The sequence below is a fragment of the Sorex araneus genome, chromosome 10 (assembly GCF_027595985.1).
Source record: "Sorex araneus isolate mSorAra2 chromosome 10, mSorAra2.pri, whole genome shotgun sequence".
Classification (NCBI taxonomy): Eukaryota; Metazoa; Chordata; class Mammalia; order Eulipotyphla; family Soricidae; genus Sorex; species Sorex araneus.
Window position 1 is genome coordinate 33,685,287 of NC_073311.1, and position 15,485 is coordinate 33,700,771.

Below are 15,485 nucleotides of genomic sequence, written 5' to 3' on the forward strand. Positions count from 1 at the left end.
CAACCTTTAAAGATGATCTATTTCCAATCCTTGTAAGACGTTTCCAGGAAATTCAAGAAACAAAAACATGATTACAAAATTCCATGACTTCTTATATATATAAAAGAAAAAAGAGAAGAAAAAAGGTTTTTAAAAATCCCGTTCACAATTGTTTCTCAGAAAATCAAATACCTCGGAGTTAGCTTAACAGATTTGTATAAAGAAAACTGAAAAACACTACTCCAAGAAATAAGAGGACACAAGTAAACGGAGACTCATCCCCTGCTTATGAAATGGGAGAATTAACATTGTCAGAATGGCAATACCCACCAAGGCATTATACAGATTTAATGTGGCTCCTACCAGGATACCCATGGGTTTTTTTTTTTCAAAGAAATAGATCAATTCCATTTTAATCATTTATACTTATGTGTGGTGCTTTGAACAATGGCTAGCATTTGAAGTTTACTTTAATAAGATTACTTTAACATGATCATCATTACAAATGAGTGTTGAGATATTTAATACCTTTATTAACATAGCTACTGCAGTTATCACACTGTGAACAATGTCTTATTCAGTGTGAGGCAAAAGGGTAATAGTTTAATGAACATATTAATTTCAAGGTACACAAAGTTCCTGCAGTGTATTCTCTATCCCTCTCTCATCACTTTTTCTGTCTCTCTTCCCTATCTATTCCTTTCTCTCTTTTTCTTACTCTTTAGCTGCATAATTACACTGAGAAATCAATACAGTAAAGGGTGTCAGTGAATAGCAGTGTGAAAGAAACCCTGAAGATTTCATAGTTTATATACATAATTTTGATTAACTCTAAGCCAAATTGCTTGTATTTCTTGGTGTTCCAACTTCATTTCCTTTTTGCTTCATTTTCTTTTCCACACCCATAGTGTTCAGGGGCTACTCCTGGCTCTTCAGTTGGAAATCACTCCTGGTGGTAGTGCAGAGGGGACCAAATGGAAATGCCAGAAATTAAATCCATGCCAGCCACATGCAAGGCAAATACCTTATCCACTGTATTATCTACTGATTCGGCATCAACTCAAATCTATTCTTTCCATCGCCCATCACTGCTGACTATAAATAGTTCAAAAGAGCATTTTCTCATTAAAAGCAAATTAAAACAGCAAAGTGCTAAGGATTTTATGGTATTTAGTTAAGGTTTTCCCTTCTAGGTGGATTTTTTTTTTAAACTTCTAAGGAAAAAAGCCTTCAGAATGAATATTGGCGCAATTCCCAGGCAGGTTGTGACAGTCACTGAAGCATGACAACATTTCTAATTGTGGGGATTCCCACTTATTAACTCTTCAATATGTACAGCAGTATCCTAAGTATGTCATCTGTTTGTAATCTATTTTATTAAAAGTGAATTTTTTTGGCAAGTTGAGGATGTAGGTTAGTGAGTTGGTCAGAATGGGATTATACTCAAATCTTTATTGAGTACCTATGGTAAGTTCTTCGTTAGGTGCTATGAAAGATAACAATAGAGTTATTGTTAATACACTCAAGGCAAGCTAAACCTTATCATAATTAATTATGATAAGGTACAAGGTGGCGCTCAACAATGTTTCTAATGAACATAGTAATGCCATTATTGTGGTAGAAATATAACAATACACAAAAGGAATGTAAAACAAATAAAACATGTCATGGGAGATCAGGGAGATCATTTGGACCGAGCCCTGGAAAACTAGTAAGATTTTTCACAGGGGAAGATCAGATGGAAGGAATATGTGCGAACATGAGTGTGTGCTCACATCTGTCCCAAAAGTGGCAGACAGGCACATGGCTATACCTTACAAACAGTGTGTGGCCCTTACTCATTTACAAAATAACAACCAACCACATCTCCAATTATTAAAACTAAAACTTGGTGTCCATAGACCTGGCCAAAGAGATAGAACATAGGCCATGAATGTCTGAGGTTCTGGGTTCATTCCTGACACCGAACTCCAACCTGTTCAAAAACTGGCCAGACTAGCCATCTGGTATGTCAGGTATCACACAATTGATAATTTAAGGGTCACCAAGATGGCATAGGGGTAAAGTAATCACCTTGCAAGCATCCAGCTCTGGTTTATTCCGCAAAACCCTATATGGTTCCCCAAGCACCGGCAAGAGTGATATCTGTGCACACATCCAGGTATAAGCACTGAACACAGCTGGTATGGCCTGAACCCCACAACTCTTTCACTAACATTCTTAACTAAAAACAGACATGCTGTTTTAAAGCAAGACTCTTTTCAGTTGCAGTTTCTTCTTCTATAATCTAAACATCATAGAAAGATGCGGGCATGACTAGATATGATATGCTACCCATAGACTAGAGAGATAGCATAGCGGGTAGGGTGTTTGCCAGGCCTAACCCTGGTTTGATTCCTCCATCCCTTTCAGAGAGCCCGGCAAGCTACTGAGAGTATTCCGCCCGCACGGCAGAACCAGGCAAGCTACCTGTGGCATATTCGATATGCTAAAAACAGTAACAACAAGTCTCACAATGGAGACGTTACTGGTGCCTGCTCAAACAAATCAATGAACAACAAGACGACAGTGCTATAGACAGTGCTATGTTACCCATAACACTTTCAATACTCTGTAGTGTAGCAGTAACTTTTCCAGAAATCACAACTATAAATTGCTTGAAACATTGGATTTGCTCAAAGGGTAATTGTGGAATGCCTTGATCTAATCAAGGCAATGCTTTTTTTCCCCCCTTTGAACACATATGCTTAATTAAATGCTCTTGTTTTTGAGCCCGGTGTAGTCTCTCAAATTAAAGAAAGAAAAACATTAAAACTTAATTTTCTGTTTTCATTCTTGCATGCACATACTAACTCAGATCAACTGACACACAGTAAGTAATAAAATATATCATCATTATGCGTGTAACCTTAAGATAGTTTTATCTCATATTAACCTATGTTGGAATTTTTTTCATGGTGTTGCATTTCAGAAAAATTATAATAAAAAGCTTACATTTAAAGTATTTATGTATATGTTTTAGAACTTTTAGGAACATACTTATATATAAGCTTATAAATTACATAAATTCCAGGTTTAGCTGGGATGTTAATGTTTGAATGTATAATACTAAAATGAGAGCAATTGATTGGAAATCATGCTCTGGTTTACTGTTGAATAAAAAAGCACAGCACTTATATTATTAAATGTTTACAAATATAACAGGCTAATATTAATTGTTTTATATGCATTAAAGTATAGGTTATCCAAATGAAAATTTTACATTTTTTTTTTTGTCAATCAAGAGTGTATTTAGGGAGCTGGAGCAATAATAGCACAGCACATTTGTCTTGCACGTGGCCAACCCGGGTTTGATTCCCAATATCCCATATGGTCCCCCAGCACTGCCAGGAGTTATTCCTGAGTGCAGAGCCAGGAGTAACCCCTGTGCATTGCCAGGTGTGACCCAAAAAGAAAAAAAAAAGAAAGAAAAAAAAGGTATATTTAGATTCTAGTCTAGGGATTAGAAATGTAAATTAAAGATAGTAACTAAGAGTGAAAGGCTTAAACATAAAATAAATGTTAATAAGTAATCTTAAGAAAATGTCCCTTCATTAAAAATCCTCATTAAGTAGAACAATAAAACTGGAAATACACTTGCACATCTTCAGAATATATAAAAAGGAGGGGTGCATATCTCCTTACCCTTTGGAATAATTTGTTGTCATTGGATATGAGTTGACATATTTGTACTACAACAAAAAAAATGAAAAGTAGCAATTAAGTCTCTGAACTGTTTTTGTCCAGTAGGTTAGAATATGATTGATGTTCATTATGGGGAAGGCATCTTAACTAAGAGCAGCTATTTTTTCATTTTCCTCATATCTTCTTAGATTAGAGATAGCACGTGCCTCAGAGTTTTAACTGGAGTATGAGATAATAAAATATGATACTGATAAGTTTTTTTGAAAAAAAAACTGTTATTAGAGAGGTATATCCTAAGAAACACTTTATTCCAAAGTAAGCATGGGTGCTATGTCACACTAGTAAGCAAATCTTGAACATCAGAAACACATTTTGAGGGACTCAACCAAGGTGATATTCCACCCCACAGACAGAACCAGACGTTATGGTTAAATGTTCAGGCTTCCAAGACCACCATCCACTTTAGATGTGGCTAGCAAGCCCCAAACAAGTGCCAAGGTATTTTCTATGCTTGATACCAATCAGTTAAAGATCGGACGTTCTATAAACCCCTCTTCAAAACTCAAATCACTCAAAACCCAGGGTCCCTCTCTCACTCCGACTATAAATCAAAGATTTCAAGAACAACGCCATCCCTCTTCAGAATAAATTATTTTGCTAAAATGCATACAGAATCTAGGAAGCTTGTTCTTTCACTAGATCACTAACTTATTACAAAGGATACAAGTCAGGAATAATTAGATGAAAGAGATACATGACACAAAGTGTAGGGCAAGGATGAGGAAGTTCTATTTCATCTCTGGCTACAAGAGTTCTCTAAATCTTCACACATTTAACAGTCATGAAGATCTCTGAATTCCTCCTTTTGGGATTTTGAAGAAGAGATTTCACTTCATAGACATTACTGTGTTGGTCAGTGGCCAATGAATTCCACTTCCAGCTTGGGTTCCTCCTTGGAGTGGTGGGGTGCTTAGAAATTCCAACCCTCTAATCATGTGATTGGTTCTTCTGGAAAACAGCTCCCATCCTTAAGTGTTTCTAAATATTTTTTTCGATTCTATAATTTGAGATACTGTTAAGGCATCAACACTCAAAATTCTGAGTTTTTTATTCAAACTATAAGTCAGATACTGTGGATAAATACCAAAAATTTATGAATGATTAATACATGTTTTCATAAATCATAATATAACATATGCTGTTTCTAAAATATTCTTATATTATGAAAACACAGAAGAAATACTTTGAACAGGTGTTGTTAGCATTCCTCATGTACAGATGAGATCACAGAAATGCAGAAATGTGGAGAGATTGTTATTAAACTGAGGTCACATGCTACAGCAAGAACAAGAACTCAGAGCTCTGTCCCTCAATTTGTTTGCTTCTACTTTTTTACTGGAATAATTTTACTGGAAACACACTATATTTCTAATACAGTATAAATTCCTTACATCATACATCTAAAATTATTTTTAGAGTTTTATAAAAAATAGTACATATATGAGTTGTTCTTGGAAATTCCCTTTCTTTTTCAGCAACTAAATTATGTTATTATTTATTAAGTTATTTTATCCTCTCTTTAAAACTTTCATGTTACTCTAAGCATTGCAGTTAAATTTGTGTTCAGGTAAAAACTTACAGAAAAGTATTCTAATCGAGTAAAACTAAGTTTATGTCTTCACTCTTTTAACCAACCATCAAATAGGAACAGTGATAGAAATACCCATATTGACATCACAAGAACAGATAGTATTAAAAAATCTTTATTGAAAAGTGTTCAATAACTCTGGGTAGTTAGTTAAATTTATGTCAACTTTTTATTAGTTAAATGACGTAAAGAGAGATCATGCCTCAGTCACACTAACCATATTTCAAAAGCTACATAACTACGAAGGGTTAATGATTATGACACTACAGCTGTCACTTCAAACAATATCAGATAGCACTTTTCTAAATTCTAGATGTTATTAATAGTGTCTTCTACTTCTTTCTTAACTGTATCTCCATTAAATTGTCATCTACTGGCATGAAACATATGTGGTGTGTGTGTATATGTGGTGTGTGTGTATGTGTGTGTGTGTGTGTGTGTGTATGTGTGTGTGTGGTGGGGCAGAGTGGGGGAGGAATAAACTATGATTTTATTTTCCCAAACAAAACTAGAGAAACAAACAATTCTCAAGTATGCATGAGCAATTTATGTGCCTTCTCTTGATGTGAAAAGAAAAAAGACCCAAATATTTATGCTAGTGTTAAACAACACTTTGACTAATATAAAATTAGACTATTTCAGTGATACACTGTTTTAACAGTTTCGTGTGAAGAAAGGACAAATATATAATCTCCAGTTCTAGAGTTTTGTGAACAGTAGAATCAGATAAGAGGATCATGAACAGTTGAGGCGGCAGGTACTAAGATAAGAGACTCTTCCACAAGAGATTTCCATGAACAAACAAACAAACAAACAAACAAACAAACAAAGACAGTCAGTGAGGGGGAGGGTCTAAGAAGTATCCAGGGAATAATCCCATGAGCCCTATTTAGGGACTTTCCCTAAGAAACCAGATGGTTCTCTTGGCTGAGAGAATGAAAATAGGGGGAAAAGATTAAAATCTCAGTAGAAGGGCTAAACACCGTTGTTCATGAATTGTCGATCACAGAGGGCCAGGCATTTCTGAACTTTTTAAAGCAGGTTAATCTGAAAAGTCTGTGGTTCAGGAAACAGGAAAACGTTTTCCTGAGAATTCTTCATCTGCCACTTCCTACCTAACTTTAAATAAGATTAAACCTTCTTTGTGCTATAGTTTCCAATCTGATTCCTTGTACTGAAAACTAAACAGGTAGAAGGCAAGCTGATGGGAGTGGGGGTGGGGGTGACAGAGATAATTAAAATCAAATAACTCTCACAGTTACATAATTATCTTGTAATTTCAGGAATGTAGTGACAGGCACATGCATGGAGAAAGCAGCCTTGGAAAGGTTTTCAGTGTTTTGTAGTGGAAAAAGCACTACACGGCCAAATCATTAAAGGTGAAGACTATAATTCTGAAAGGATTAAATAGGTTGTTTATAGGTGGGGGGGATGGGGAATTTTGAGCCAGTAGAAGTAGACATATCATTGCATTGTATTGTATTGTAATTGTATTGTAATTGCATTGCATTATCTACCTGGGTTCAACTCCTGCCTCCCACTATGGTCCCCAAGCCCCAAGAGTAGTGACCTCCACGTGACTAAGCCCCGCCAAAAGTAGCACCCCAAGAAAGAGAGACAGAGACAGGAGAGGTAGAGAAAATGGGAAAGGGAGAATGTGAAAATTAGAAGCAAGAAAAACACAGAGGAGAAAAATTTATGTGTGAAAAATAGATTTTTAGTTTACATTATAGAAGGTCTTTATGTCTGAACAGAGAAAGGGTTAATGGAAGTAGAAAATATATTATATTGCTTATAAATGAAAAAAGCAAGTGAATGGCTGGAGATTTAAAAGGAATCCCTTTCCACCAAGAAATTATAAAAATAAGATGAAACATTACCTCTGCTTTGCGATTTATTTGCATCTTCACAAGATAGTCTAGCAGCTGTGTTCATAGAAATTCCCTTGCCTTTCTGGTCAGACAGGTTGCACTAGATCCCTGAAAACAGACACATTAATCAGGCAGCTTTTTTCAGATCTGAACAACATACCACACATAGAGCTTCTCACTGCCCTGGCTGCTAGATTATCTTCCACTATCGCTGGGAACCCTATTTCCATTGTTTGAAAAACAAGCCTGGCCAACAACTGGGCCCTCTCTGCAATGCCCCTTTTACATTGCTGAAAGAGTCAGGTCCTTCTGATTTTTCCCCCCACATTTAAATGCTAACATTTAATTATAGACTCATTATTTACCACCTGATTGAGATGCCTCAGTTTTTTTTTTAATATAGGTATCTTTTCTTTGGAACCCCAAGTCCAGGGTGATGTTTAGCACACAGCAATTTATAATCAGACCCATGTGAATCATGGACCCATGACCCTGAATGATTGCTCCTTCTGAAAGCAAGGTCCCACCCGGGAATCTGATGGTGTTTGCTATTGGTTATTTTTGACACCTGAATATTTGCCTGTAACACAGTTGTCTGAACTTAAGTATGGTCACGCTGGAATAGTTATCAGGTACAGAATTCTTAACAGACACATAATTGTGGTTGAGAGAGGTATCATTCATTCATCACACACAGGAAGATGCATTCTCTTTCACCACCACTGTGACTTAGAAGCACCTGGAGAAATCAGCATCATATTCACATATTCACATATGCATTTTGGTGGGGGAGAGGTGCTGAATCTATGACAAGTGTCTGCAGATTCTTGCAGAAAGGTCAAATCCAGGCCATCAGCGATTTTTGAAAATGAAGTTTTATTAAAAAACAGGCATACTTAGTTGACAACTCATTGTCTATGGATGCTAGTAATTGCACCACTGCAGTAAAGACCATATCATCCATAAAGCCTAAAATAGGTCGTACCAGGCCCTTTACAGATAAAGATTTGACTGTATGCAAGATAAAGTGGGAACATACATGTGAAGCAGTTTGATCAATATTTATCATACTTCAGTCCATTTTGAAAATACATATACAATAATTCCAGTGTGCTGAGTTTGGAGATTATCACAGAGAACACAACCAATATATTTTATTGCTATTAAGAACTACAGTATTCTCAGGCTTTATTTTAATGAGTCATGTCCAACCTTTTTTGTTCTGTATTTGTTAGAGAGCACAGAGAAGTAGCAAAATATAGTAAAAGGCAGAGAATAAGATAATGGCTACAATGACCAGGTAAAATGCAGAATACCTAGTCAAATTTTGCAATTATTTCTACATTTAATAGTGACTATGACTAAGACAACCACTGCAAAATAATGTGCTCCCTGAATATTTCAAGAGAGAGATGAACAGATCTGTTTGATGAGTTTACAGTAGTTTTATCAAGAAAAACTCTGATAGTATTTTCCTTTCTTTAAGCAGTAGGACAAAGGTAGTTCTGCTATGAGATCCCTGTCAGGCTATTTAAAAATCGTGCTAACAAACATTTGATTCTTATTTAAAAGATGATAATAATAGGGTATATGTACATAGAAATGGAGATGTATACACACACACACACACACACACACACACACACACACACATATATATATATATATATATATATATATATATTCTTTTTGGATCACACCCGGCGATGCACAGGGATTACTCCTGGCTGTGCACTCAGGAACCACTGTTGGCGGTGCTCAGGGGACCATACGGGATGCTGGAATTCGAACTCGGGTCAGCCTCGTGCAAGGCAAACGCCCTACCCGCTGTGCTATCACTCCAGCACCACATATATATTTTAAATAAGTGAGCTTTCTCCTTTTTCTGATAGAAAAAAAAGAAGAAAAGGAGAAGCTGTACCCACTTCATAAAGGATATATTCAAATGGAATAATTCATGAATGTTGAAAACTATTTAGAGTGTTCATGTGAAAAAGTATATATCTCATACCAAGAATGCCTCAATAATAAATGTTGGTTTTTAGGGGGCCAGTACAATAGTACAGCAGGTAGGACACATGCTTTACACGAGGCAAATCTGGGTTCAATCCTCAGTACCCAAACGGTTCCTTAAGCCTGCCAGGAGTGAGCCCTGAGATTAGAGCCAGAAATAAGGCCTGCGTACCTGTGGGAATGGCCACTAAACAAAACAAAATGGGGCCTTTTAGTCTTGTGATAGGTACAGGAGAAGAGAAGAGGAAGGGCAGAGGGAATCTTAAAGAAGCTGAACTTGTTGCATATGTGTAAAACCCAGACTCAGGGTTCTCACATGACGGAAACCCTTCTAGCAGCATAACAGTGAGTACCGAACAGCCAGTCCCTAGAGACAGACATGCAAGAGGAGACATGGTATTTGCTGTCTCAAATAGATGAAAGCATTCGTCCTTCTCATCAAATTCATCCTTGTGTTTACAGCTGCAGCATATATTTAACTCAGACATAGATGTGATGCATAAAACCAAACCCAGAGTAAGAATGTATGTAGGCATTTTAAATGTCAAACTTAGATGCTATTAAATAAATATTAAGTAATCCCCGAATTTAAAACCTAAAGTTAAAAATATGGGTGTTTTTCTTTGTTGCATTTTTGTTTTTTCAGATTATCCCGGAAGCATCTTCATCCGATCTTCAGTTTGTCACAATCACAGACTGAAGATTTCTTCTCCTAAGCATTTCCCAAGGATTTTCTAATTTTTCACACATGCTCCCAATCATTGGTCCAGTGCCCTGGCAGAATGAGATTCTAAAGTTGTCCGGAAAAGGCTTCATAATTCATCATGCATACCACTCTGCTTGGCTTTGAGTTCAGTGGCCTGATCCAAGTGCTTGCTCTTGAACATTCACGGTTGACTACAGGAACCAGATTTTTGATAAACGAATGTAGGACAAAGGGAAGAGCCTGATAGCAAAGGCTTTATTACTGAATCGAAGGATTAAAGAGGAGAAAAGGAAGGAGTGCAGCTCTCAAGATCAGGCTGGGGGCTGTGAGAACTTTCTCTAGACAAGGGGGACCATAATAGAAATATACAAATGTACTGGCAAGGAAGCTTGCACCCTGCAGTAAAGAGAATTGGTGAGAGGGTTAGACGGATAGAGATGAGAGGACAGGAAAAAGGAAAAGAGCCTGGGGAGAGAACAAATGTTCCAGGTTAGATCATTCTGGAAAAACATTCTCCCTGCCAGTTCACATAGGAAGTTCACAGCGAGGACTGTCCTCAAGATATAGCATTCATTAACCTTGTCTTTGACAGACCGGTGTGAGTGTAGGAAGGAGGCAGGGGCTGAGGAGGAGATAGAATCAATGCAAGGGACTACATCATGCTAATGTTCTTTCTAAGTGCCTATTTGTCTATGGAGGTAAAATATTCTGAGAAGTTTCCCATTTCCTCTGTGTTCATAATGATTTCAGCAGTGAACCATCTGAATTCAAAATTAAGATTTTCTTTGTTTGAAATGATTCACCTTAGAAGAGCGAAGCAGAATCATAAGAAAGGAATATGTTTAACTATTGTTGCTAAGTCTGAGTATTCAGTCAGGCTCCTTTCTTCCGCTGAAATATTCAAATTGGAGAGCCACAGAGGACAAAGAGAAAAATAAATGCATTTCTGATTAGAAAATGCAAATTAATGCCTGAAGTCTGACTAAATTTCTTCAATAGATCATTTCAGTTGTTTTCTTTCATTACCATATCATTGGAAACTTAGGTATTTTTTTTGTTGGTGAGGAGAGGTGAATCGAAGACTCAGAGCAAATTTCCTCATTAAAAAGTTGTACTGATAATTAAAAGAATGCAAATTAATGTGGCAAAAAACCCGCCCCCAATACAATGGTGAATATCCAAGACTTAGGTAATTTCTCTGGTTGGTACAGTTGTGACAAAACACAAATCTCACATAGTTATAACGGCCTTTTTTTATATGACACCACAGTTTTACAATTTTGAAAAAAAATTGAAATTTTTTCAACATTCTTAATTCTTTGTCCCAAAATTTTATATCATTGCATCTGCTATATAGAAAGTGTTGCCAAATTGATCAAACATATGTAAACATAATGTCCCCTACTGAACATTTCACAGGTTCAAAGACCTGGAAATAATTAAAATGTCGGCCATGAGAGATCTGGCTTATTAAGTCATGTTTTTCCCTTTCAACAAAATTCCTAATCGTTAAAGAATTGAGTTAGACAAGCAGTCACAGTTTGGCACAGATCATATATCCTCTTACTATACAGAAGAGGGGAGAATAAGCCATAGAATAAAATTATAATTGATGATGAACCCAGTATTATTTTTTTAATGTACCAGTGGATTGACTTCATGAATATACTAAAGATTTCTTATGTAATGGAAACATCTGGAAAGATTCACAATAAAGTGCAAGCAGTGGTTACTACTGGGAAGGACATTAAGTTTTCCAAAATTGAAGAAATTTGTTTTTCTCTCTAGTACACTGTATCTGTCCTTTTGTTTTTATAGAGCTATTTTATTTCATCAGTCAAAACATGTAAAGTATCTAATTTGATATTTTTTCACTCATTTTTGTAAAACACCAGTGTTTTCAGATTTTCCCAGGTATCGATTGATCAGAAACAGTAAAATGTATCATTCACGATGAATCCTAACTGCACCCTTTGAGTGATTTTTACTTCTGACTAAGAAAGTCTCTAGAACCCATAAAGTCCCTTCAATTCCACTCTTCCATTGCTGCTCCTTTCCTTCAGCACAGGAAAGTCACTACTACCCAAATCACACAACAGGTTTATTTTTATCCAATTCATCTCAAATGATAAGCATTGATAATATACTATTTTATGAAGAAAAAAGTTTAAAAAATTCGCCTGTTTTGTTTTTGGGGTCATAGCCAGCTGTGGGACTGGAGCAATAATAGCAAAGCAGGTAGAGCGTTTGCCTTGCACGAGGCTGACCTGGGTTCAATTCCTCTGTCTCTCTCGGAAAGCCTAGCAAGCTATCAAGAGTTTCTCTCCCACATGGTAGAGCCTGGCAAGCTATCCATGGTGTATTCGATATGCCAAAAACAGTAACAGTTCACACTGGAGATGTTACTGGTGCCCGCTCAAGCAAATCAATAAACAACGAGAGAAGAGTGCTACAGTGCTTCAGTGCTACCCAATTGTGCTTACTCCTGGCTCAGCTCTCAAAGATTATTCCTGATAAGTACTGGTCCCATGCATGATGCTAGGGATTGAATATGACTTGGCTGAGTGTAAAGCAGGGGTGCCCTCCCACTGTACTCTCTCTCCAATCCCAAGAACATTGTTGAACCTTAAAAAAGTACAACAGCGAAAAGGATTTAGCAGGATTGATCATATCCACACAGTGACCAAGCTCATTGAGGTTTTGCAAGAGTTCAAGATGCCACTGTCTAATGTTCATTGATTTAAAGAAGGCTTTTGATTCTGTTGAGACTGAAGTGGTCATCAAAGTCCTAGCCAGACAAGGTGTTCAAACTCAGTACATCAGGATCCTCTGTGAGCTCTGTACGGATTCACCACCAGGATCTCACCATTCTGCAAAGAAGTGATCATCAACGTAAAGAGAAGGGTTTGGCAGGGCAACACCATTTCACCGAAACTCTTCAGTGCCACACTCGAGAACGTCATGGAACAACTGGAATGGGAAGGAATGGAAGTGAAATAGATGCTCAGCAACTACACCACTTCACTTCGCTGATGACAAATAACACCAAATATTAGCCAAGCGGCATGAATGCTGGCTGACTTCGACCATGAGTGTGGAAAGATGATACTACAACTGAATCTCATGAAGACAATGTTAATGAGAAACGAACTTGTTCCTTATGTTCCATTTGCCCTCAATAGAACGAACATCTCTGAATGCGGCAGCTATGTGTACCTAGGTAGAGAACTCAACCTGACAAATGACCTGGTGCCAGAACTGTGCAGGAGGAAGAGAATGGGGTCAAAGAAGTTGTTAAGAGGACAAAGAACCTCTGGCTCAGGAAACATCTTTTTGACTCCACCATTCTTCATGCACTAACATATGCCTCAGAGACCTGAACCCTACAAAAAGAGAATGAGAAAGTTATTCTGGTATCTCAAAGAGGAATCGAAAGAACTATGCTAGGAGTATCATGTTTCACTCAAGTTAGAGAAGGAATCTGGAGTTTTGACCTCCATCAACGATTAAGAATCAGGGATGCTGTCTTGTTTGCTAAGATGTCGAAAATCAGATGGGCTGGACACATAATGCAATTTCGAGACAACCGCTGGACTAGAGTTGTTACCAACTGGATTCCACGGGATGTGAAAAGACCCCTTGGCTGCCCACCTACAAGATGTTCAAACCCGGAACAAACGGTTTGAGGCTCTTTGTGTTCCTGGAGCAAGCAGAAGCCATTGGGCTACACTAGCGACAGGGATGAATGGAGACGTTACTGGTGCCCACTTGAACAAATCTATGAACAACAACATGACAAATGACAAGTGACAAAAAGTACAATGATAAAATTAATACTCAGTTGGGTGGTTTTCAACCCCCATTGCAGAATAGATTCGCCTGAAGAGATCTGAATGACTTGAGAGACTAATAATAACAGAGGGGTTTGAAAGAATAGAGAAGCCCAGACCTACAATAATGAAGTTTACCTGGCATGCAAAGAAACAAATTAAAATCTTGTCTAAATCCTTTAACGAGAAGATACAAACACTGAGGAAGAAAGATGAATGATTTAGTCATACGTGGTTTGGAAGATGTATTATTTATAAGATTTTAGTTGCTTGTCCAGGCTGCATGAAAGTGAACAATACACAACACATACACACACAATAAAAAGAAAGCAAAGGATGTGAGTAATAAGAAAGTAGAATTTAATTTATTTCTGAAGTTAGAAAATTAAGCTAGATGTCTATAGCAGAGTGGGGACAGAACTTACCCAGCACACGGTCAACCTGGACTTGGTCTCCAACACCCGATATGGTCCCCAGTGCCTACTAGGGGTAATCTCTGAGCCCAGAACCAAAGTAAATGCCGAGCACATGTGGGTGTGACCCAAAAACAAACAAGTAAAAATACTGGGGCTGGAACAATAGCACAGTGGATAGGGCATTAGCCTTACATGTGGCTGACCTGGGTTTGATTCCCAGCATCCCATATGGTCCCCCGAGCACTGCCAGGGGTGATTCCTGAATATAGAGCCAGGAGCAATCCCTGAGCATCACCAGATGTGAACCAAAAAGCAAAAAAAAAAAAAAAGAAGTAAAAAGAAAATCAGAAAGTGTCGTTTTTTATATTCTAAGATAGACTGCTTGAAAAAGACCATTAATGACGACACATGTTTAAGTTAGTTCAATAATCAGAAAATAGATTTGTGCTACCTTAATTATAAGTAAATACTCTCTCCGAACATTGTGTTTCAAAGAGCTTCATTGACTTAGTTGCTTGCATCATAGTTCATCAGGCCAAGAAACACATCTTGAGAAAGGCTCAACAACAGATTTAAATGACTTAATAAAAGAATATTTTAACAGCTATGTTATATCATTTTATAGAACAGCATAAAAAATGTAAAAAAACCTGATTTTTTTAAATTAATCTTCATCATTAGAGCACAGAGCTTAACTTATTTGCCTGCCATGTGGCTGACTTCAGTTTGATCCCTGATACTACATGTCCCTTTTGGTTCCCTGACTACCTCTATAAGTTTTCTTTGAACACAGGCATAGAAGCATCCCTGAACACCATTAGGTGTGGTCCTCAAACCATATTAATTAATTAAAGTCAAATCACCCACAATGTTTAACATATTGATTGATGGCTATGCTACAATTTGTGTAAATTGAACCATATTCAGGTGTGAGCCTCTGGTGGTAGACACGCACCTGCATCAACATGTTTAATTTTTTTAAAAATCATCTAAAATTCATCAAATCCCAACAAGTATAACTTGGGAGAAGGAGTGTTTGTTTTTGTTGTCCAGGATTGAACACAAGACCTCATTTGTTTGAGGGATGCATCGTCAGCCTGGAAATCACAGTTGCTGTGTGTTGTTCATTAAAGGAACTTGGGGATCAGAGATGATGACTGCTTTTCGATGAAATTATAGAAATTTCCCAGCTGTAGTACTGTTCCTAAATCTCAAATACCTGCTCTGCAAAACTTGTACCGTAGGCCTATATAGAATTGATTAATGTGAAAACTGTGTAAGAAAGAGGGAGGATTCTAATGTTTTTTAATGCTTTGGGACTCTTTCCATCAAGCTTAT